The 22,209-nt window shown below is 44.9% G+C and overlaps 1 long non-coding RNA gene across 4 annotated transcripts in view; it reads left to right on the forward strand.

The window, feature by feature from the left end:
* Positions 1 to 17,683: 17,683 nt before the first annotated feature.
* Positions 17,684 to 22,209, forward strand: part of LOC149137336 (uncharacterized) — a 30,281-nt gene continuing 25,755 nt past the window's right edge. The window contains exons 1-3 of one of the 4 annotated variants that reach the window (XR_016240876.1): positions 17,684 to 17,784; positions 20,008 to 20,113; positions 20,581 to 21,406. This is a non-coding gene — a long non-coding RNA (uncharacterized LOC149137336). Of the gene's footprint in view, positions 17,785 to 18,615; positions 19,029 to 20,007; positions 20,114 to 20,580; positions 21,407 to 22,209 lie in introns of those variants that run through there. The other 3 variants (XR_016240875.1, XR_016240878.1, XR_016240877.1) reach the window with 3 other exon arrangements.

The raw sequence follows: 22,209 nt of genomic DNA on the forward strand, positions 1-22,209 counted from the left end.
GCGGCACGTAAAATACACCATTTGAGCGTGGAAGGAGACAAATATGAAAACCAAGTTAACCAGGTTCAATTCTAGTTGGCACAAAAATGTCCCACTATCTGGGTTTTTTGCTGCTTTTAGGCTCTGTTCCAAAGTTGAATAACGATTAAGAATAATGAAATATTGTGATGAATCAATGAGTGAGGTATCTAAATATTGGTAAGTTCATTTTGTCATAGGCATGGATCAAAAATAAATATAAAATATAGTATTTCTGTAGTCATTTACCAATATAAATTGGCAAATGGTGCCATTGTTTTAGATACTGAAATAACAAGTTCTAAAATAGTTTTGGATTCACTTTTAGGATCAAATCCGTTATGGAATAAAAATACAAATAAATATGATTACAAAGATTGAGAAAGTATATGTAAAGGTATAAAAATACAAAGATAGTGAAGTATGTGAAAGGATGAAAATTGTTGGTGAAATATAAAATAAATTACAGTTTATAAATTTGGTCCTTCATCCAGTACAAAAAATTATACACTGGCCATAAAGACTTTATGGCCAGCGTTCAATTTTTGGTCCCTGACTTTATGGCCAGGGTTCAATTTTTGGTCCCCGACTTTATGGCCAGTGTTCAAATTTTGGTCCCCGACTATATAGCCGTTGTGCAATTTTTGGTCCCCAACTTTATAGCCAGTGTTCATATTTTGGTCCCCGACTATATAGCTGTTGTGCAATTTTTGGTCCCCAACTTTATAGCCAGTGTGAAATTTTTTGTCCCCGACTTTATGGCCACTGTGTATATGTTTGGCTCACGACTTTATCGCCAGTGTTCAATATTTGGTCCCGACTTTATGGCCAGTGTGCCAATGTTGTGACACCGAATTTATGGCTAGTTTGCCAATGTTTCGACCCCGACTTTATGGACAGTGTGCAAATGTTTGGGCCCCGATTAAATGGCCAGTCTGCAAATGATTGGACACTGAATTTATGGCCAGTGCTCAATTATTGGTCCCCGACTTTATGGCCAATCTTCAATTTCTCGTACCCGACTTTATGGCCACTGTGCAAATGTTTGGACCCCGAATTTATGGCCAGTGTGCAAATATTCTGACCCCAAATTTTGGGGCATTTTGCACATGTTTAGACCCCGACTTTATGGCCAATGTGCAAATGTTTGGGCCCGGATTAAATTGATAGTGTGCAAATGTTTAGACCCCGAATTTATGGCCAGTGTTCAATTTTTGGTCCCCGACTTTCTGACGAGTGTTCAAATTTTGGTTCCCGACTTTGTAGCCAGTGTGAAATTTTTTGTCCCCAATTTTATGGCACATGTGCAAATGTTTAGACCCCGATGAAATGGCCAGTGTGCAAATGATTGGAACCTGAATTAATGGTCATTGCTCAATTATTGGCCCCCAACTTTATGGCTAGTGTTCAATTTTTGGTCCTCGTCTTTATGGCCAGTGTTCAATTATTTGTCCATGACTTTATGGCCAATGTTCAATTTCTCGTCTCCGACTTTATGACCACTGTGCAAATGTTTGGACCCCTACTTTATGGCCAGTGTGCAAATATTCTGACCACGAATTTTTGGCCATTTTGCCAATGTTTAGACCCTGACTTTATGGCCAGTGTAGTGTGCAAATGTTTGGGCCCGGATTAAATTGATAGTGTGCAAATGTTTAGATCCCGACTTTATGGCCAGTGTTCAATTTTTGGTTCCCCCACTTTATGGCCAGTGTCCAATTTTCGGTCCTCGACTTTATGGCCACTGTGTAAATGTTTGGACCCCAACTTTATGGCCAGTATGCAAATGTTTGGACCCCGACTTTATGGCCAGTGTGCAATTTTTGGTCCCCGAATTTATGGTCAGTGTTCAAATTTTGGTCCCCGACTTTATGGCCAGTGTGAAATATTTTATCCCTGACTTTATGGCACGTGCGCAAATGTTTAGACCCCGAAATTATGGCCAGTTTGCCAATGTTTCAACCCCGAAATTATGGCCAGTGTGCAAATGTTGGGACTCCGATTAAATGGCCAGTGTGCAAATGATTGGACCCCGATTGAATGGCCAGTGTGCAAATGATTGGACCCCGACTTTATGGCCAGTGTTCAATTTCTCGTCCCCGACTTTATGGCCACTGTGCAAATGTTTGGACTGCGACTTTATGGCCAGTGTGCAAATGTTTTGAACCCCAAATTTATGGCCAGTGTTCAATTTTTTGTCCCCGACTTTATGGCCAGTGTTCAATTTCTGGTCCCTGACTTTATGGCCAATGTTTAATTTTTGGATCCCGACTTCATGGCCATTGGTCTATTTTTAGTCCCCGACTTTATGGTCAGTTTTCAATATTTGGTCCCCGACTTTATGGCCGGTGATCAATTTTTGTGCAAATGTTTGGATCCCGACTTAATGGTCAGTGTTCAATTTTTGGTCCCCGACTTTATGGCCAGTGTGCAAATGTTTTGAACCCCGACTTTATGGCCAGTGTTCAATTTATTGTCCCCGACTTTATGGCCAGTGTTCAATTTCTGGTCCCCGACTTTATGGCCAGTGTGCAAATGTTTGGACCTCGACTTTATGGCCAGTGTTCAATTTCTGGTCCCGACTTTATGGCTAGTGTGCAAATGTTTGGACCCCGACTTTATGGCCAATGTTCAATTTCTGGTCCCCGACTTTATGGCCAATGTTTAATTTTTGGATCCCGACTTCATGGCCATTGGTCTATTTTTGGTCCCCGACTTTATGGTCAGTGTTCAATATTTGGTCCCCGACTTTATGGCCGGTGATCAATTTTTGTGCAAATGTTTGGATCCCGACTTAATGGTCAGTGTTCAATTTTTGGTCCCCGAAATCATGGCCAGTGTGCAAATGTTTTGACCACGAATTTATGTCTAGTTTGCCGATGTTTCGACCCCCCACTTTATGGACAGTGTGCAAATGTTTGGGCCCCGACTTTATGCCTCAATTAGTGGTCCATGACTTTATGCTAGTGTCCAATTTTTGGTCTCCGTCTTCATGGACAGTGCTCAATTATTGGTACAAATGTTTTGAAACCCGACTTTATGGCCAGTGTTCAATTTCTGGTCCGACTTTATGGCCACAGTGCAAATGTTTGGACCCCGACTTTATGGTCGCGTACCCGCAGAGTCGATCGGAAGAGGCCGAATTCGGAGCAACGACTTGGCGGCGGAAAGACGGCCGAGCGGCGGAGTTCCGCCGGCGAAGCGCAGATGCGATCGAACGCGCTGTCGGCTCGGCGGCGATACCGATCGCGAGTGTGTGTGTGTGTGTGTGTGTGTATGCGTGTTACGCACGCTACGACACGCGGCCTAGGCGGTGGACAGACGAGAAGCAGGCATAGTGAGTCGTGGCAGGGAGAAGGAAGCCAGCGAGCGACTAGGAGCGATCGAGAGCCGAGCAAAGCGGCGGAAGACGCGTCGGCGGCGGAGCTCCGCAGGCGAACCGCACGTGCTATCGAAAGGCAGTCCTGGCGACGATACCGACCGCGAGTGTGTGTGTCCGTGTGTTACGCACGCTAGGAGACGCTAGGACGGGCGGCCGAGGCGCTGGGCGAACGAGAAGCGGGTCGAGCGAGTCATGGCGGCGACAAACGGAGCAATTGAGAGCGAGCAATGAGAAAGCAGACGCATGGGTGACGGAGTCCCGCCGGTGCGATGGAAAGGCCGTCGTGTTGGCCGCGATACGAGCCGCGCCCGGACGCGATAAGAGCCCGGACGCGATACGAGCCCGGACGCGAGCCGCGGTCGGTACCGCGACGGGGTCCGAGCCGCAAACAGGTGTGTTGGACCTGGCGGAACAGTCACGGTCTAGGTGGCCCTCACACCCCAAGGGGTCCAGACTACTATGTAGGGGTAGCGGCCGTCGATCGGATGGTCATTTCGTCCGACTCGCACCCCGACCGCGGCCGACGGAAAGGCAGACGGTCGGCCGGCGGTAGCCCCGCCGGTCGCCGCCGCGTACCCGCAGAGTCGATCGGAAGCTGCCGAATTGTGAGCGACGACTAGGAGGCGGAAAGACGGTCGAGCGGCTGAGTTCCGCCGGTGAAGCGCAGGTGCGATCGAAAGCGCTGTCGGCTCGGCGGCGATACCGACCTCGAGTGTGTGTGTTTGTGTGTGTATGCGTGTTACGCACGCTAGTACACGCGGCCGAGGCGGTGGACGGACGAGAAGTAGGCTGTGCGAGACGTGGCAGCAAGAAGGAAACCGTCAAGCGACTAGGAGCGATCGGGACCCAAGCAAAGCGGCGGAAGACGCGTCGGCGGCGATACGAGCCGCGCGAGCGACGCGGCCGGTACCGTGACCGGGTCCGACTCGCAAGTTTGCGGGTCGGACCCGGGGGAATAGTCACGCTCTAGGTGACCCTCACACTCCAAGGGGGTCCAGACTACTATGTAGGGTAGTCGTTGATCGGATGGGTTCCCCGACTCGAAGGAATGGTTTCACCTCTCCTTTATTCCGACGGTCGGACCCGCGTAACCCGCCGCGCGATCGACTCTACACGGCTGGCACGTCCCCGATTCTTCCGTCGACCACCCGCCCGCCTTGTAGTGAGCGCCTTCGCCCTGGCTGTCACCGTCGTTCCACGTCTCGCGCCGCGGCAGATCCGCTCGCCCGCCGGCAGCCGCCTATCCGTTCGTGCTGTCGCTATCGGCCGATCGGTTTCCTCCTCCTCGCCCGCGCCGTCGTTATGCTGAGCTCTCCGACTCGAAGGGATGTCCTCGCCTCTCCTTTCTGCCGACAGTCGGACCCGCGTAACCCGCCGCGCGATCGACTCTTCACGGCCGACGCGTCCACGATTCTTCCGCCGACTTTATTGTCAGTGTGCAAATGTTCTGACCCCGATTAAATGGCCAGAGTGGAAATGATTGGACGCCGAATTTATGGCCAGTGTTCAATTATTGCTACCCGACTTTCTGGCCAGTGTTCTAGTTTTGGTCTCCGTCTTTATGACCACTGTTCAATTTTTGGTCCCCGACTTTATGGCCGCTTTGCAAATTTTTGGTCCCCGACTTCATGGACAGTGTGCAAATGTTTCGGCCTCGACTTTATGGCCAGTGTGCAAATGTTTGGACCCTGACATTATGGTCAGTGTTCAAATATTTGGACCCCGAATTTATAGCTAGTTTGCAAATGTTTAGACCCCGATTAAATGGCCAGTGTGCAAACGATTGGACTCCTAATTTATGGCCAGTGTTCAATTTTTGGTCCCCGACTTTATGGCCAGCGTGCAAATGTTTGGACCCCGACTTTATGGCCAGTGTGCAAATGCTTACACCCCGACTTTATGGCTAGTGTTCAGTTATTGGTCTACGACTTTGTGGCTAACGTTCAATTTCTTGTCCCCCACATTATGCCCAATGTTCAATTTCTGGTCCCCGACTTTATGGCCACTGTGCAAATGTTTGGAACCTGACTTTATGGCCAGTATGGAAATGTTTTCAACCCCGACATTATGGCCAGTGTTCAATTTTGGGGGGCCTCACATATATACAGTGGCCATAAAGTCGGGGTCTAAACATTTACACAGTGGCCATAAAGTCTGAGAATTTGTGTTTTTCACTGTGTAAATGTTTGGACCCGGATTTATGGCCAGTGTAAGTGTTTGGACCCCGAATTTATGGCCACTGTGTAAATGTTTGGACCCCAGCTTTATGGCCACCGCTTAAATGTTAGGACACCGACTTTATGGCCACTGTATACGCGAGGATCTCGAATGTCTAAATGTTTGGACCACGAATTTATGGCCATAGTGTGAAATGTTTGGAACCCGAATTTATGGCCACAGTGTTAATATTTGGACGCCGACATTATGGCCGCTGTCTAAATGTCTGGACCCCGACTTTATGGCCTGTGCGAAAATGTTTGGACCCCGACATTATGGCCTATGTGTAAATGTTTGGACCCCGACATTATGGCCCCTGCATAAATGTTTGGACCTCGATTTTATGACCACGGTATATATGTTTGGACGCCGATTTTGTGACCACTGTGCAAATGTCTGGACGCCTACTTTATGGACACTGTGTAAATGTTTGGACCCCGATTTATGGCCAGTGTAAATGTTTGGAACCCGACTTTATGACCAGTGTAAATGTTTGGACCCCGACTTTATGGCCACCGTTTAAATGTTTGGAGCCCGAATTTATGGCCACTGTATATATGTGAGGTCCCCGACTGTCTAAATGTTTGGACCACGACTGTATGGCCACTGTGAAAATGTTTGGACCCCAACTTCATGGCCACTGTGTAAATGTGTGGACCCCAAATTTATGGCCACCGTTTAAATTTTTGGACCACAAATTCATGGCCACCGTTTAAATTTTTGAAACCCGACTTCGTGGCCATTGTGTAAATGTTTGGGGCCCGAATTTATGGCCACTGTATAAATATTTGGACGCCGACATTATGGCCAATGTGAAAATGTTTGGACCCCAACTTTATGGTCACCGTTTAAATGTTTGGACTCCGACATTATGGCCACTGTGTAAATGTTTGGACCCCGACATTATGGCCACTGTGTAAATGTTTGGACTCCGATATTATGACCACTGTGTAAATGTTTGGACCCCGACATTATGGCCCCTGTGTAAATATTTGGACACCGAATTTATGGCCACTGTATAAATGTTTGGACCCCGATTTATGGCCAGTGTAAGTGTTGGGACCCCGACTTTATGGTCACTGTTCAAATGTTTGGATCCCGACTTTATGTCCACTGTTTAAATATTTGGAGCCCGACTGTATGGCGACAGTGTAAATGTTTGGACCCCGAATTTATGGCCACTGTATAAATGTTTGGACCCCGACTTTATGGGCTCTGTTTAAATGTTTGGACCCCGACATTCTGGCCACTGTCTAAATGTCTGAACCCCGAATTTATGGCCACTGTATAAATATTTGGACCCCAACTTTATGGGCTCTGTTTAAATGTTTGGCCTCCGACATTATGGCCACTGTGTTAATGTTTGGACCCCGACATTCTGGCCACTGTCTAAATGTCTGAACCCCGAATTTATGGCCACTGTATAAATATTTGGACCCCAACTTTATGGGCTCTGTTTAAATGTTTGGCCTCCGACATTATGGCCACTGTGTTAATGTTTGGACCCCGACATTCTGGCCACTGTCTAAATGTCTGAACCCCGAATTTATGGCCACTGTATAAATATTTGGACCCCAACTTTATGGGCTCCGTTTAAATGTTTGGCCTCCGACATTATGGCCACTGTGTTAATGTTTGGACTCCGACATTCTGGCCACTGTCTAAATGTCTGGACCCCGAATTTATGGCCACTGTATAAATATTTGGACCCCAACTTTATGGGCTCCGTTTAAATGTTTGGCCTCCGACATTATGGCCACTGTGTTAATGTTTGGATCCCGACATTCTGGCCACTGTCTAAATGTCTGCACCCCGAATTTATGGCCACTGTATAAATGTTTGGACCCCGATTTATGGCCAGTGTAAGTGTTGGGACCCCGACTTTATGGTCACTGTTCAAATGTTTGGATCCCGACTTTATGTCCACTGTTTAAATATTTGGAGCCCGACTGTATGGCGACAGTGTAAATGTTTGGACCCCGAATTTATGGCCACTATATAAATGTTTGGACACCGACTTTATGGGCTCTGTTTAAATGTTTGGCCTCCGACATTATGGCCACTGTGTTAATGTTTGGACCCCGACATTCTGGCCACTGTCTAAATGTCTGAACCCCGAATTTATGGCCACTGTATAAATATTTGGACCCCAACTTTATGGGCTCTGTTTAAATGTTTGGCCTCCGACATTATGGCCACTGTGTTAATGTTTGGACCCCGACATTCTGGCCACTGTCTAAATGTCTGAACCCCGAATTTATGGCCACTGTATAAATATTTGGACCCCAACTTTATGGGCTCCGTTTAAATGTTTGGCCTCCGACATTATGGCCACTGTGTTAAAGTTTGGACTCCGACATCCTGGCCACTGTCTAAATGTCTGCACCCCGAATTTATGGCCACTGTATAAATATTTGAACCCCAACTTTATGGGCTCCGTTTAAATGTTTGGCCTCCGACATTATGGCCACTGTGTTAATGTTTGGACCCCGACATTCTGGCCACTGTCTAAATGTCTGGACCCCGAATTTATGGCCACTGTATAAATATTTGGACCCCAACTTTATGGGCTCCGTTTAAATGTCTGGCCTCCGACATTATGGCCACTGTGTTAATGTTTGGACCCCGACATTCTGGCCACTGTCTAAATGTCTGGACCCCGAATTTATGGCCACTGTATAAATATTTGGACCCCAACTTTATGGGCTCCGTTTAAATGTTTGGCCTCCGACATTATGGCCACTGTGTTAATGTTTGGACCCCGACATTCTGGCCACTGTCTAATTGTCTGGACCCCGAATTTATGGCCACTGTATAAATATTTGGACCCCAACTTTATGGGCTCCGTTTAAATGTTTGGACTCCGACATTATGGCCACTGTGTTAATGTTTGGACCACGACATTCTGGCCACTGTCTAAATGTCTGCACCCCGAATTTATGGCCACTGTATAAATATTTGGACCCCAACTTTATGGGCTCCGTTTAAATGTTTGGCCTCCGACATTATGGCCACTGTGTTAATGTTTGGACCCCGACATTCTGGCCACTGTCTAAATGTCTGGACCCCGAATTTATGGCCACTGTATAAATATTTGGACCCAACTTTATGGGCTCCGTTTAAATGTTTGGCCTCCGACATTATGGCCACTGTGTTAATGTTTGGACCCCGACTTCTGGCCACTGTCTAAATGTCTGGACCCCGAATTTATGGCCACTGTATAAATATTTGGACCCCAACTTTATGGGCTCCGTTTAAATGTTTGGCCTCCGACATTATGGCCACTGTGTTAATGTTTGGACCCCGACATTCTGGCCACTGTCTAAATGTCTGGACCCCGAATTTATGGCCACTATAAATATTCGGACCCCAACTTTATGGGCTCCGTTTAAATGTTTGGCCTCCGACATTATGGCCACTGTGTTAATGTTTGGACCCCGACATTCTGGCCACTGTCTAAATGTCTGGACCCCGAATTTATGGCCACTGTATAAATATTTGGACCCCAACTTTATGGGCTCCGTTTAAATGTTTGGCCTCCGACATTATGGCCACTGTGTTAATGTTTGGACCCCGACATTCTGGCCACTGTCTAAATGTCTGCACCCCAAATTTATGGCCACTGTATAAATATTTGGACCCCAACTTTATGGGCTCCGTTTAAATGTTTGGACTCCGACATTATGGCCACTGTCTAAATGTCTGGACCCCGAATTTATGGCCACTGTATAAATATTTGGACCCCAACTTTATGGGCTCCGTTTAAATGTTTGGCCTCCGACATTATGGCCACTGTGTTAATGTTTGGACCCCGACATTCTGGCCACTGTCTAAATGTCTGGACCCCGAATTTATGGCCACTGTATAAATATTTGGACCCCAACTTTATGGGCTCCGTTTAAATGTTTGGCCTCCGACATTATGGCCACTGTGTTAATGTTTGGACCCCGACATTCTGGCCACTGTCTAAATGTCTGGACCCCGAATTTATGGCCACTGTATAAATATTTGGACCCCAACTTTATGGGCTCCGTTTAAATGTTTGGCCTCCGACATTATGGCCACTGTGTTAATGTTTGGACCCCGACATTCTGGCCACTGTCTAAATGTCTGCACCCCGAATTTATGGCCACTGTATAAATATTTGGACCCCAACTTTATGGGCTCCGTTTAAATGTTTGGACTCCGACATTATGGCCACTGTCTAAATGTCTGGACAGCGACTTTATGGCCACTGTGAAAATGTTTAGACCGCGATTTTATGACCACGGTATATATGTTTGGACGCCGACTTTGTGATCACTGTGTAAATGTTTGGACATCGACTTTGTGACCATTGTGTAAATATTTGGACACCGAATTTATGGCCACTGTGCAAATGTCTGGACTCCGACTTTATGGACACTGTGTAAATGTTTGGACCCCGTTTTACGGCCAGTGAAAATGTTTGGACCCCGACTTTATGGCCACTGTTTAAATGTTTGGAGCTCGACTGTATGGCCACTGTATATATGTGAGGATCCCGACTGTATGGCCACCGTTTATATGTTTGGACCCTAAATTTGTCGCCAATGTGCAAAAGTTTGCACCCCTTCTCTATGGCCAATGTTTAAAGGTTTGGCCATAAAGTCAGAGACAATCATTTACACATTGGCCATAAAGTCGGGGACCAAACGTTGAACACTGGCCATGAAGTCGGGGACCAAAAATTGAAAGCTGGCCATTAAATCGGGGACCAAAAATAAAACAATGTCCATAAGGTCGGGGTCCAATAATTGAACACTGGTCTTTTAATCGGGGTCCAAACATTTGCACGCTGGCCATAAAGTCGGGGTCAAAACATTTACACACTAGTCATAAAGTCAGGGACCAAACATTAGCACATTGGCCATAAAATCAGGGTCCAAACATTTCGACACTGGCCATAAAGTCGGGGACAAAATATTTGCACACTGGCCATAAATTCGGGGTCCAAACATTTGCGCAGTGGCCATAAAGTCAGGAACAAAAAATTGAACAATGGCCATAAAGCCGAGGACTTAAAATTGAATAATGGCCATAAAGTCGGGGACCAAAAATTGAACATTGGCCATAAAGTCGGGGACAAAACATTTGCACACTGAACATAAAGTCGGGGACCAAATATTTGCACATTGGCCATAAAGTCGGGGTCCAAAAATTTACACACAGGCCTTAAAGTCGGGGCGGACACATTTACACATTGGCCAAAAAGCCGGAGACCAAAAATTTCGACACTGGTCATAAAGTCCGGGACAAAATATTTACACACTGGCCATAAATTCGTGGTCCAAACTATTACACACTGGCCATAAAGTCGGGTAAAATACATTTGCCCAGTGGCCATAAAGTCAGGGACCAAAATTGAACCCTGGCCATAAAGTCAAGGACTAAAAATTGATCGCTGGCCATAAAGTCACGGACCAAAAATTAAACACTGGCCATTAAGTGGGGGACCAAAAATGATCACTACCCATAAACTCGGAGTCCAAACATTTGCACGCTGGCCATAAAGTCGGGTTCAATACATTTGCACAGTGGCCATAAAGTCGGGGAACAAAAATTGCACACTGGCCATAAAGTCAGGGACAACAAATTGAATACTGGCCATAAAGTTGAGGGTCAAAAATTTGCACACTGTCCATAAAGTCGGGGTCCAAATATTTGCACAGTGGCCAATAATTCGGTGAACAAAAATTGAACACTGGCCATAAAGTCGGGGACAAAAAATTGAACGCCTGCCATAAAGTCGGGGACCACAAATTGAACACTGGCCATAAAGTCAGGGACCAAAAACTAAACCCTGGCTATAAAGTCGGGGACCAAAAATTGAACACTGGCCATAAAGTCGGTTACCAAAAGTTAAACAGTGGCCGTAAAGTCGGGCAACAAAAATTGAATGGTGGCCATAAAGTCGGGGATCAAAAGTTGCACACTGGCCATAAAGTCGGGGACCAATAATTGAAAACTTGTCATAAAATCGAGGTCCAAACATTTGCACATTGGCCATTTAATCGGGGTTCAAACATTTGCACACTGGCCATAAAGTCGGAGATCAAAAATTGAACGCTGGCCATAAAGTCGGGGACCACAAATTGATCACTGGCGATAAAGTAAGTGACCAAAAATTAAACAGTGGCCATGAAGTCGGGGAACAAAAATTGAAAGCTGAACAAAGTCAGGGACCAAAATTTGAATACTGGCCATAAAGTCAGGGACCAATAATTGAACACTTGCCATAAAATCGAGATCCAAACATTTGCACGCTGGTCATTTAATCGGGGTCCAAACATTTGCACACTGGCCACAAAGTCAGGGACCAAAAATAAAACACAGGCCATAAAGTCGGGGACCAAAAATGATCTCTGGTCATAAAGTCGGGGACCAAAAATTGAACACTGGCCATAAAGTCGGGGACGAAAAACTGAACACTGGCCATAAAGTCAGAAACCAAAAATTGAACACTGGCCATAAAATCGGGGTCCAAAAACTGATCACTGGCCATAAAGTCGGGACCAAACATTTGCACAGCGGCCATAAAGTCGGGGACCACATATTGAACACTGGCCATAAAGACGGGGACGAAAAGTTGAACACTGGCCATAAAGTCGGGGACCAAAAATTGAACACTGGCCATAAAGTCAGGGACCAAAACTTGAACACTGGCCATAAAGTCGGGGACCAAATATTGAACACTGGCCATAAAGTTGGGGTCCAAAATCTGATCACTAGCCATAAAGTAGGGGACCAAAAACTGCACACTGACCATAAAGTCGGGGACCAAAAATTGAATACTGGCCATGAAGTCGGGAACTAAACATTTGCTTACTGGTCTTAAAGTCGGGATCCAAACATTTGCACTTGGCCATAAAGACAGGGACCAAAAATTGAACACTGGTCATAAAGTCGGGTACTAAACATTTGCTTACTGGACATAAATTTGGGATCCAAACATTTGCACATTGGCCATAAAGTAGGGGACCAAAAATTGAACATTGGTCATAAAGTCGGGGACCAGAAATGGAACACTAGCCATTAAGTCGGGGACCAAAAATTGAACACAGGCCATAAAGTCGGGGTCCCCGATTTTATGGCCAGTGTGCGATTTTTGGTCCCCGACTCTATGGCCAGTGTGTGATTTTTGGTCCCCGACTCTATGGCCAGTGTGCGATATTTGGTCCCCGACTTTATGGCCAGTGTACAATTTTTGGTCCCCCGTCTTTATGGCTAGTGTGCAATTATTCGTCCCCGACTTTATGGCCAGTGTGCGATTTTTGGTCCCCGACTATATGGCCAGTGTGCAATTTTTGGTCCCCCACTTTATGGCCATTGTTCAATTTTTGGTCACCGACTTTATGGCCAGTGTGCAATTATTCGTCCCCAAATTCATGGCAATTATGCGATCTTTGGTCCCCGCCTTTATGGCTAGTGTGCAATTATTCGTCCCCGACTTAATGGCCAATGCGCGATTTTTGGTCCCTGACTTTATAGCCAGTGTTCAATTTTTGGTCCCCCGTCTTTATGGCCAGTGTGCGATTTTTGGTCCCCGACTTTATGGCAAGTGTTCAATTTTTGGTCCCCGTCTTTATGGCTAGGGTGCAATTATTCGTCCCCGTCTTTATGGCCAGTGTTCAATCTTTGGTCCCCGACTTTATGGCCAGAGTACAATTTTTCGTCCCCGACTTTATAGCCATTGTGCGAATTTTGGTCCCCGACTTTATGGCCAGTGTTCAGTTTTTGGTCCCCGACTTTCTGGCCAGTGTGCGATTTTTGGTCCCCCGACTTCATGGCCAGAGTACAATTTTTCTTCCCCGTCTTTATGGCCAGTGCTCAATCTTTGGTCCCCGACTTTATGGCCAGAGTACAATTTTTCGTCCCCGACTTTATAGCCAGTGTTCAATTTTTGGTCCCCCGTCTTTATGGCCAGTGTGCAATATTTGGTCCCAGACTTTATGGCCAGTGTGCGATTTTTGGTCCCCCATTTTATGGCCAGTGTTCAATTATAGGTCCCCGACTTTATGGCCAGTGTTCAATATTTGGTCCCCGTCTTTATGGCCAGTGTGCAATTATTGGTCCCCGACTTCATGGCCAGTGTACAATTTTTCGTCCCCGATTTCATGGCCAGTGTGCAATTATTCGTCCCCGACTTCATGGCCAGTGTACAATTTTTCGTCCCCGTTTTTATGGCCAGTGTGCAATTATTCGTCCCCGACTTTATGGCCAGTGTGCAAGCTTTGGTGCCCGACTTCATGGGCAGTGTACAATTTTTGGTCCCCGACTTCATGGCCAGTGTGCAATTATTCGTCCCCGACTTCATGGCCAGTATTTAATTATTGATCCCCAACTTCATGGCCAGTGTGCAATTATTCGTCCCCGACTTTACCGCCAGTCTGCGAGTTGTGGTCCCCGTCTTTATGGCCAGTGTGCGATTTGTGGTCCCCGACTTTATGGCCAGTGTGCGAATTTTGTTCCCCGACTTTATGGCCAGTGTTCAATTTTTCGTCCCCGTCTTTATGGCCAGTGTTGAATTTTTGGTCCCCGACTTCATGGCCAGTGTACATCTTTGGTCCCCGACTTTATGGCCAGTGTGCGATTTTTCGTCCCCGTCTTTATGGCCAGTTTTCGACTTTTGGTTCCCGACTTCATGGCCAGTGTACAATTTTTGGTCCCCGTCTTTATGGCAAGTGTGCAAATATTGGACCACGACTTTATGGCCAGTGTCCGGTTTTTGGTCCCCGTCTTTATGGCCAGTGTGGAATAGTTAGTCACCGACTTTATGGCCAGTGTGGAATATTTGGTCACCGACTTTATGGCCCGTGCGCGAATTTTGGTCCCCCATTTTATGGCCAGTGTTCAATTATAGGTCCCCGACTTTATGGCCAGTATTCAATATTTGGTCCCCGTCTTTATGGCCAGTGTGCAATTATTCGTCCCCGACTTTATGGCCAGTGCTGAATTTCTGGTCCCCGACTTTATGGCCAGTGTGCGAATTTTGTTCGCCGACTTTATGGCCAGTGTAGAATGTTCGGTCCCCGTCTTTATGGCCGGTGTGAAATTTTGGTCCCCGTCTTTATGGCGACTGTGCGATTTTTGGTCCCCGAATTTATGGCCAGTGTTCAATTTTTCGTCCCCATCTTTATGGCCAGTGTTGAATTTTTGGTCCCCGACTTCATGGCCAGTGTACAATTTTTGGTCCCCGACTTTATGGCCAGTGTTCAATTTTCGGTCCCCGTCTTTATGGCAAGTGTGCAAATATTGGACCACGACTTTATGGCCAGTGTCCGGTTTTTGGTCCCCGTCTTTATGGCCCGTGTGTGATTTTTGGTCCCCCATTTTATAGCCAGTGTTCAATTATAGGTCCCCGACTTTATGGCCAGTATTCAATATTTGGTCCCCGTCTTTATGGCCAGTGTGCAATTATTCATCCCCGACTTTATGGCCAGTGTGCGAATTTTGTTCCCCGACTTTATGGCCAGTGTACAATGTTCGGTCCCCGTCTTTATGGCCGGTGTGCAATTTTTGGTCCCCGACTTTATGGCCGGTGTGCGATTTTTGGTCCCCGACTTTATGACCAGTGTTCAATTTTTGGTCCCCGACTTTATAGCAAGTGCTCAATTTTCGGTCCCCGTCTTTATGGCCACGGTGCGATTTTTGGTCCCCGTCCTTATGGTCAGTGTTCAGTTTTTGGTGCCCGACTTTATGGCCAGTGTTCAGTTTTTGGTCCCCAACTTTATGGCCAGTGTGCAATTATTCGTCCCCGAAATCAGGGCCAGTGTGCGACTTGTGGTCTCCGTCTTTATAGCCTGTGTCCAATTATTCGACCCCGACTTTATGGCCAGTGTTCAATTTCTGGTCCCCGTCTTTATGGCCAGTTTTGAATTTATAGTCCCCGACTTTATAGCCAGTGTGCGATTTTTGTTCCCCGACTTTATGGCCAGTGTTCAATTTTTGGTCCCCGTCTTTATGGCCAGTGTGCGATTTTTGGTCCCCGACTTTATGGCCAGTGTTCAATATTTGGTCCCCGACTTCATGGCCAGTGTACAATTTTTGGTCCCAGACTTTATGGCCAGTGTTCAATTTTTGGTCCCCGTCTTTATGGCCAGCGTGCAAATATTGGTCCCCGACTTTATGGCCAGTGTTCAATATTTGGTCCCCGACTTCATGGCCAGTGTACAATTTTTGGTCCCAGACTTTATGGCCAGTGTTCAATTTTTGGTCCCCGTCTTTATGGCCAGCGTGCAAATATTGGTCCCCGACTTTATGGCCAGTGTCCGGTTTTTGGTCCCCGTCCTTATGGCCAGTATTCAATATTTGGTCCCCGTCTCTATGGCCAGTGTGCAATTATTCGTCCCCGACTTTATGGCCTGTGTGCTATTTGTGGTCCCCGTCTATATGGCCAGTGTGCAATTATTCCTCCCCGACTTTATGGCCAGTGTTGAATTTCTGGTCCCCGACTTTATGGCCAGTGTTCGGGGCAGTAACTACGTGCCTAGGGCCGCTAGTAATTGCCTGGGACCATATGCACGTTCTTTGGGCCGTAATTTCGTGCCCGGGACCGTAAGTATGTGCCTGGAGCAGCAAATATGTGCCCGGGGCTGTAAGTATGTGCTCAGGGCCGTGAGTACGTGCCCAGCGATGCAAGAACGTGCCTGGCGCCGCAAGAACGTGTATAGGGCTGCTGCCAGAAGATGCTTAGAGACGCAAGAAATGTGTTCGGGGCAGTCACTACCTGGGGCCGTCTGTACGTGCCTGGGGCCGTCTGTACGTGCCTGGGGCCGTAAGTACGAATCCGGGGCAGTAAGTACGTGTCCGGCACGGCAAGAACGTGCCCGGAGCCGCAAGACCGTGCACGGCGACGCAAGCACGTGCCCGGCGTAGCAGGAACTTTCTTGCGGCTCTATGCACGCTCTTGTGGTGCCAGGCACGTTCATGCGACGCCAGATACGTTCTTGCGGCCCCAGGCCCGTTCTTTCGGAACCAGGCACGTTCTTTTGGCGCAGGACAGACGTACGTACATACGGCCCCTGTCACTTACTTGCAGCCCCAGGTAGTTACTGCTGCGATCACGTTCTTGCATCCCCAGGCACGTTCTTGTTACCCTGTGCACGTTCTTGCGGTTCCAGGCACGTTTTAACGGCGCTGGGCATGTTCCATCGGCGCCGGGTACATATTAACGTCCCCGAGCGTGTTTCTGCCGCACCAGTCACGTACTTACGGATCCGGGCTCGTTCGTGCGGCCCCAAGCACGTAGTTATGGCCCCAGGCACGTACATACGGCCCTAAACACGTATTTGCGGAGCCAGGCACGTTCTTGCAGCCCTAGACACGTTCGTGTCCGGCGCGGCAAAAACGTGCCCGGCGTCGCAAGAACGTACCTGGTGTTGCAAAACCGTGCCTGGCCCCACATTGCCCGATGCCGCAAGAATGTGTCCGGCGTCGCAAGAACGTACCTTTTGCCGCAAGAACGTGCACCCTACTGGCTATGCAAGCAGGCTAATGTCTGTTCCCCCTGATCAGAAAGATAGTCCATTGTAGGGAAATCTATTTACAATTGAGTGGACTGCAGCAATATGAAATGAGGTGTTTTGCTCAAGAATACAATGTACTGCTCAGTATGGGAATTGAACCCACAATCTAGCCACTGTGAGTGCAACACCCTAACCACTAGGCTCCATACCTTCACACACACACACACACACACACATGTATACATATCCATAGACGTACATATGTATGGCAATAATTTTTATATCTGTTTTCCATGCTAGCATGGGTGCGATGTATATATATTTGATGATTTTTTTTATTTACTTCAAGATCCTATTCATGTCTTTAACCCTTACCTATTGCTCAAGTAAGGGATCTCTTATTCCAATGGTTTATTCATTAACAGGGGAAATGTTAATCTAATCGCTCATAGCTAAAAAATTATCAGAGACAGCAAATGTAAACACGAAATATTTGAGCAGAAGTTGTAATTAAGGCGTAAGTGAGAGAATATTTTGGTTCTGTCAGGTGTCTGTTACGGAAATGAGGATCAGAGCATGCGTAATGGTGAGCGGAAGAGGTCAGAGGGCAACTGGATGTCATAGAAACCGAACGTGTTTGCCACGAAGAGAAGAAAACCTTCCCCTCCAGATTGTCGACAGGTAAGAAGAAAAGCTCATTTCTCCTTGTTTTTTTAATGTCAACCCTCCTGTTCCTTAATTTCCCCTTCATACCACAACACACACGCTTTTGTGAGAAGCAGAGGAGTGTTTATAATCCGTATATAACTTATACTGAAAAACAAAAACAAAACAAGAATACATTCTGGCATTTTAAATGAAGATTTCCAAGAGTCTCTTCTTCAGAGTTCATTTAATCTACCAAAACCTCGCCCTTGCCTCAGCTTCCTATCATCTTTTCATTTGTTTTATTTCTTTCATCATTTTTCAACGACGACTTCGGTTTGTGTCTGTTTTTATGTATCTATGCGTTATAGATATAACGAAATCATGCCAGCAATGTCTCATTTTAAACTAGAAGAAAAAAAAAAGCCTTACAAATTTATTCTCACCTGCTTCAGGTGTGTATGTAAAATGCAGAAAACAATCGAAGTTTTATGCATCAAATGCATCTATTTTCAGTGCATCTGTTCGAGTTTAGTTGATACAACAGAGACAATGCTTTTATGAATTTCATAAAATGCGTTAAGGCAGTAATTATTATATTGTCTAATTTAAACTCGAAGAATGTTTTGCGGATTTTACACAATCCATAAATACACAAAAACAAAACAGGACGAGACACCCAACCCTTTAATTTATTCTTACCCCTCCTCCCATTTCGTTAAATCTCACTTGACACAGAAATAACCGAAGTCGTCCAGTTATATTGTTTTGTTTGCAACGTCCAGTACCCAGATATTCATCTATATATATATACAGATAGATGAGGGTATGTACATATATATATGCATATATATGTGCATATACTTGCCTATTCCCCTTCTATAGTTGATTAATTTTTTCCTTCCCAGTATTTACAGCTAAGGCTACCTCGCATCACCAACTGCTTAGCCATAGATCTGACCTTCTTCTTATGAGCATGTGTTTTGTTATTATTATTATTATTATTATTATTTCTCAGCTAACACCCTATACTTTGGTTTTACACTGATTAACGCTAACATAAGGATACTAATATATAAGTGTTATATGGACTGTTGGATATGTTCGTCTGAGTTCCTTGTTTCATTGTTGTCTTGTGAGACTGTCGAAGTAGAATGTCATTGATAGATATGGCGGACTTGTTTATTTACAACGAACTTCGGTGAGTGCTTTTTTTGTGAAATGGCCCTCACTTGCTTCGAAACTTATATGTAAGGACTGACCATGTAACATCTTAGCTCGTAAGTTACCCCACAATTTCGTTTTTGTCTTGCTACTTAATGTTTTATTATGTTCTCCCTTATGAAAAACAAGTGATAATTCCAGCTACCCTTTCTTTTTTTTGCTCCATTTGTTGTTATTATGCATATACTTATATATTATTTGTATTTTATTGAAGGAATCCCCGTTCTTCCTATCAAGTTCACAGGTGCCCATAACTCAGTCAGACCCATTAAACTTCACTTTTTCCCACCCCTTTTTCCGGGATAACACTTAACCCCTCTCATTTTCATCTCCTAATTATGTGGTTACCCTGTTGTCCCTTTCTACCTGAAAACGACACGACAACAGCTGATAAAAGAAGAGAGATAATTTGACTTCACTAACTATTTCAGAAGAGGTACGCATACGCATTGCCTAAGTACTAAACAATGAAATGGTTCAGTGTTTTTAATTCTGGTGACTTTCGCTTATTGGCGCCTCAAGAGATGTTCTTGATCTGCGCTGGATTTGGCTGCTATTTCTCGCTGTGAAAGACAGGTGTCTATGATCTCTGTGGGATTTGGCTGCTATTTCTCGCTGTGGAAGACAGGTGTCTATGATCAGCACGGGATTTGGCTGCTATTTCTCGCTGTGGAAGACAGATGCCTAGAATCTGCACGGGATTTGGCTGCTATTTCTCGCTGTGGAAGACAGGTGTCTATGATATGTGCGTGATTTGGTAGCTGTTTCTGGCTATGTAGATGTCTCCAACGACTAGAACTCTAGAGCCTCAAGAGATTACTTTACTTGCTGTTAGTTTCAACAACAACCACTGGCTTCCAGTCCGGCTATTTGCAGAGACTGAATTAGTGGTTAACAGTAATCCATGTGTCCTGTTTCTATTACTCCTTCCTTTACCATTTGTAGTCACCATGTTTCTTATAGAAAACCTTTGAAAGACCACCCATACTACCTTTACACAGAAACTTAAGTAAGATCAATATTTCTAATACACAGTTTGTCAACATCAGTTGCTGAGATGTCCAGAAGAAAATGAAACAAAATGTTTCGGCCAGAAGCAACTCAAGTGGAGGTCTCCGATGAAATTTCCCAGCTCGTTCAGGTATGGTAGTATGTTATTGCAATTTGCAATTCGTTTTCTTTCTGAATGTCAAGTTTTATTGACTTCTCTTTCTTTACTAACATTGAAAATGCTTTGATATGGTATTTTACTCACTTATTTAAAAAAAAAAAAAAACATCCAAAGCTTTATTATTTTTTGTTGTTGTTGTTTCATTTCCACACAGCAGAAATGTTAGAAGGTAAGTTTCTATTTAAAAACCTGATATATATATATATAAAAAAAAAAAGTCTCACATTTTATGAATCTTTATAACTGATTGTGAATATTGGTGTGGTTGTACCCCCGCCCCCTCTGTTAAACTTTAAATCACTGTGAAATAGGAAGTTAGTATTGTAGAACAAAGATCAGTTTGATCAGATATGTTGGAATCAAAATGGTGTAGAGTTTCTTTTTTTCTTTTGTTGGTTTGTAATATTTTAAGCCACTTCACTGAATTTCCTTTGCAGATTCATAGCTTGTTGAGAGCCTCCGAGAAATGTGCTATTGGTCAGACCAAACTCAAACGAGTGCTCATCTCCATAGCTGGTGTGTCCACACTTGTTCTCAAAGGAAATTCCGAGTTGACTGCAGAGACCTGCAATGGCTGCTAATATTTTTAGAGATTCAGGACGATTTTGTCTCATGATATTTGTGTTATTTTTTGAGTCCTGTATCTATTTTGTCCTTGTCTGCATGAGTGGCTCTGTGGTTAAGAAGTTTGCTTCACAACCACATGGGCTGACCAAAACTTTCAGAGTGGATTTGCTGGATGGAAACTGAAAAAAAAAACTCATATATATGTGTGTGTGTGTATATATATATATATATATGTATATAGATATAGATATATACACACACACACACGTGTGGTTATGTACAAGGAGTGAGAGTGAATGAGTAGACAGGCATGAAGAAGCATTGGAGATTGATTTGCAGTGCTGCTCATGGGGGTTAATTGACGATGGTGACTTTGTATGGGGTGTCTCCCCCACCCACTAGTACCAAGACCACCATCATTCACCCTAATTTCAAAATGTTTTTAAAACTTGCGTATATGCGCATGGCCTGTTAGTAATTATGGGCCGAATGACATCACATAAAGTTTGATAATCTAGAAAATTTTTTTGGTGTTGAAAATTTTTATGAATTTGTGTTCTGCAAATATCTTGTACAATTATGCAAGTCCCACCCCCATAAACCTCTGTGGATCCTCAAATTAGACTTAAATGGTATCGATCCCAGCAGGAATGAAAAGGCCATTGCTGGAATTTTTGCATAGATTTCAGAGTTATGTAAATGATAAATTGTTTTCATAGCACAATTATCTTTTCCTCACACACACACACACACACACACACACACACACACACACACACACACTAACTAACTTGGTTGGTTGGTTGGTTGGTTGGTTGGTTGGTTGGTTGGTTGGTTGGTTAGTTAGTTAGTTAGTTAGTTAGTTAGTTAGTTGGTTGGTTGGCTAGCTAGCTAGCTAGTTAGTTAGTTAGTTAGTTAGTTAGTTAGTTAGTTAGTTAGTTAGTTAGTTAGTTAGTTAGTTAGTTAGTTAGTTAGTTAGTTAGTTAGTTAGTTAGTTAGCTATGATTAGTTAGTTAGCTAGCTAGCTAGTTAGTTAGCTATGATTAGTTAGTTAGCTAGCTAGATAGTTAGTTAGCTATGATTAGTTAGTTAGCTAGCTAGCTAGTTAGTTAGCTATGATTAGTTAGTTAGCTAGCTAGCTAGTTAGTTAGCTATGATTAGTTAGTTAGCTAGCTAGCTAGTTAGTTAGCTATGATTAGTTAGTTAGCTAGCTAGCTAGTTAGTTAGCTATGATTAGTTAGCTAGCTAGCTAGCTATGATTAGTTAGCTAGCTATGATTAGTTAGCTAGCTAGCTAACCAATCATAGCTAGCTAGTTAGTTAGTTAGTTAGTTAGTTAGCTAGCTATGATTAGTTAGCTAGTTAGCTAGCTATGATTAGTTAGCTAGTTAGCTAGCTATGATTAGTTAGCTAGCTAGCTAGCTAGCTAGCTATGACTAGTTAGCTAGCTAGCTATGACTAGTTAGCTAGCTAGCTAGCTATGACTAGTTAGCTAGCTAG

Source organism: Octopus bimaculoides, chromosome 2, assembly GCF_046866305.1.
Source record: "Octopus bimaculoides isolate indiv1 chromosome 2, ASM4686630v1, whole genome shotgun sequence".
Classification (NCBI taxonomy): Eukaryota; Metazoa; Mollusca; class Cephalopoda; order Octopoda; family Octopodidae; genus Octopus; species Octopus bimaculoides.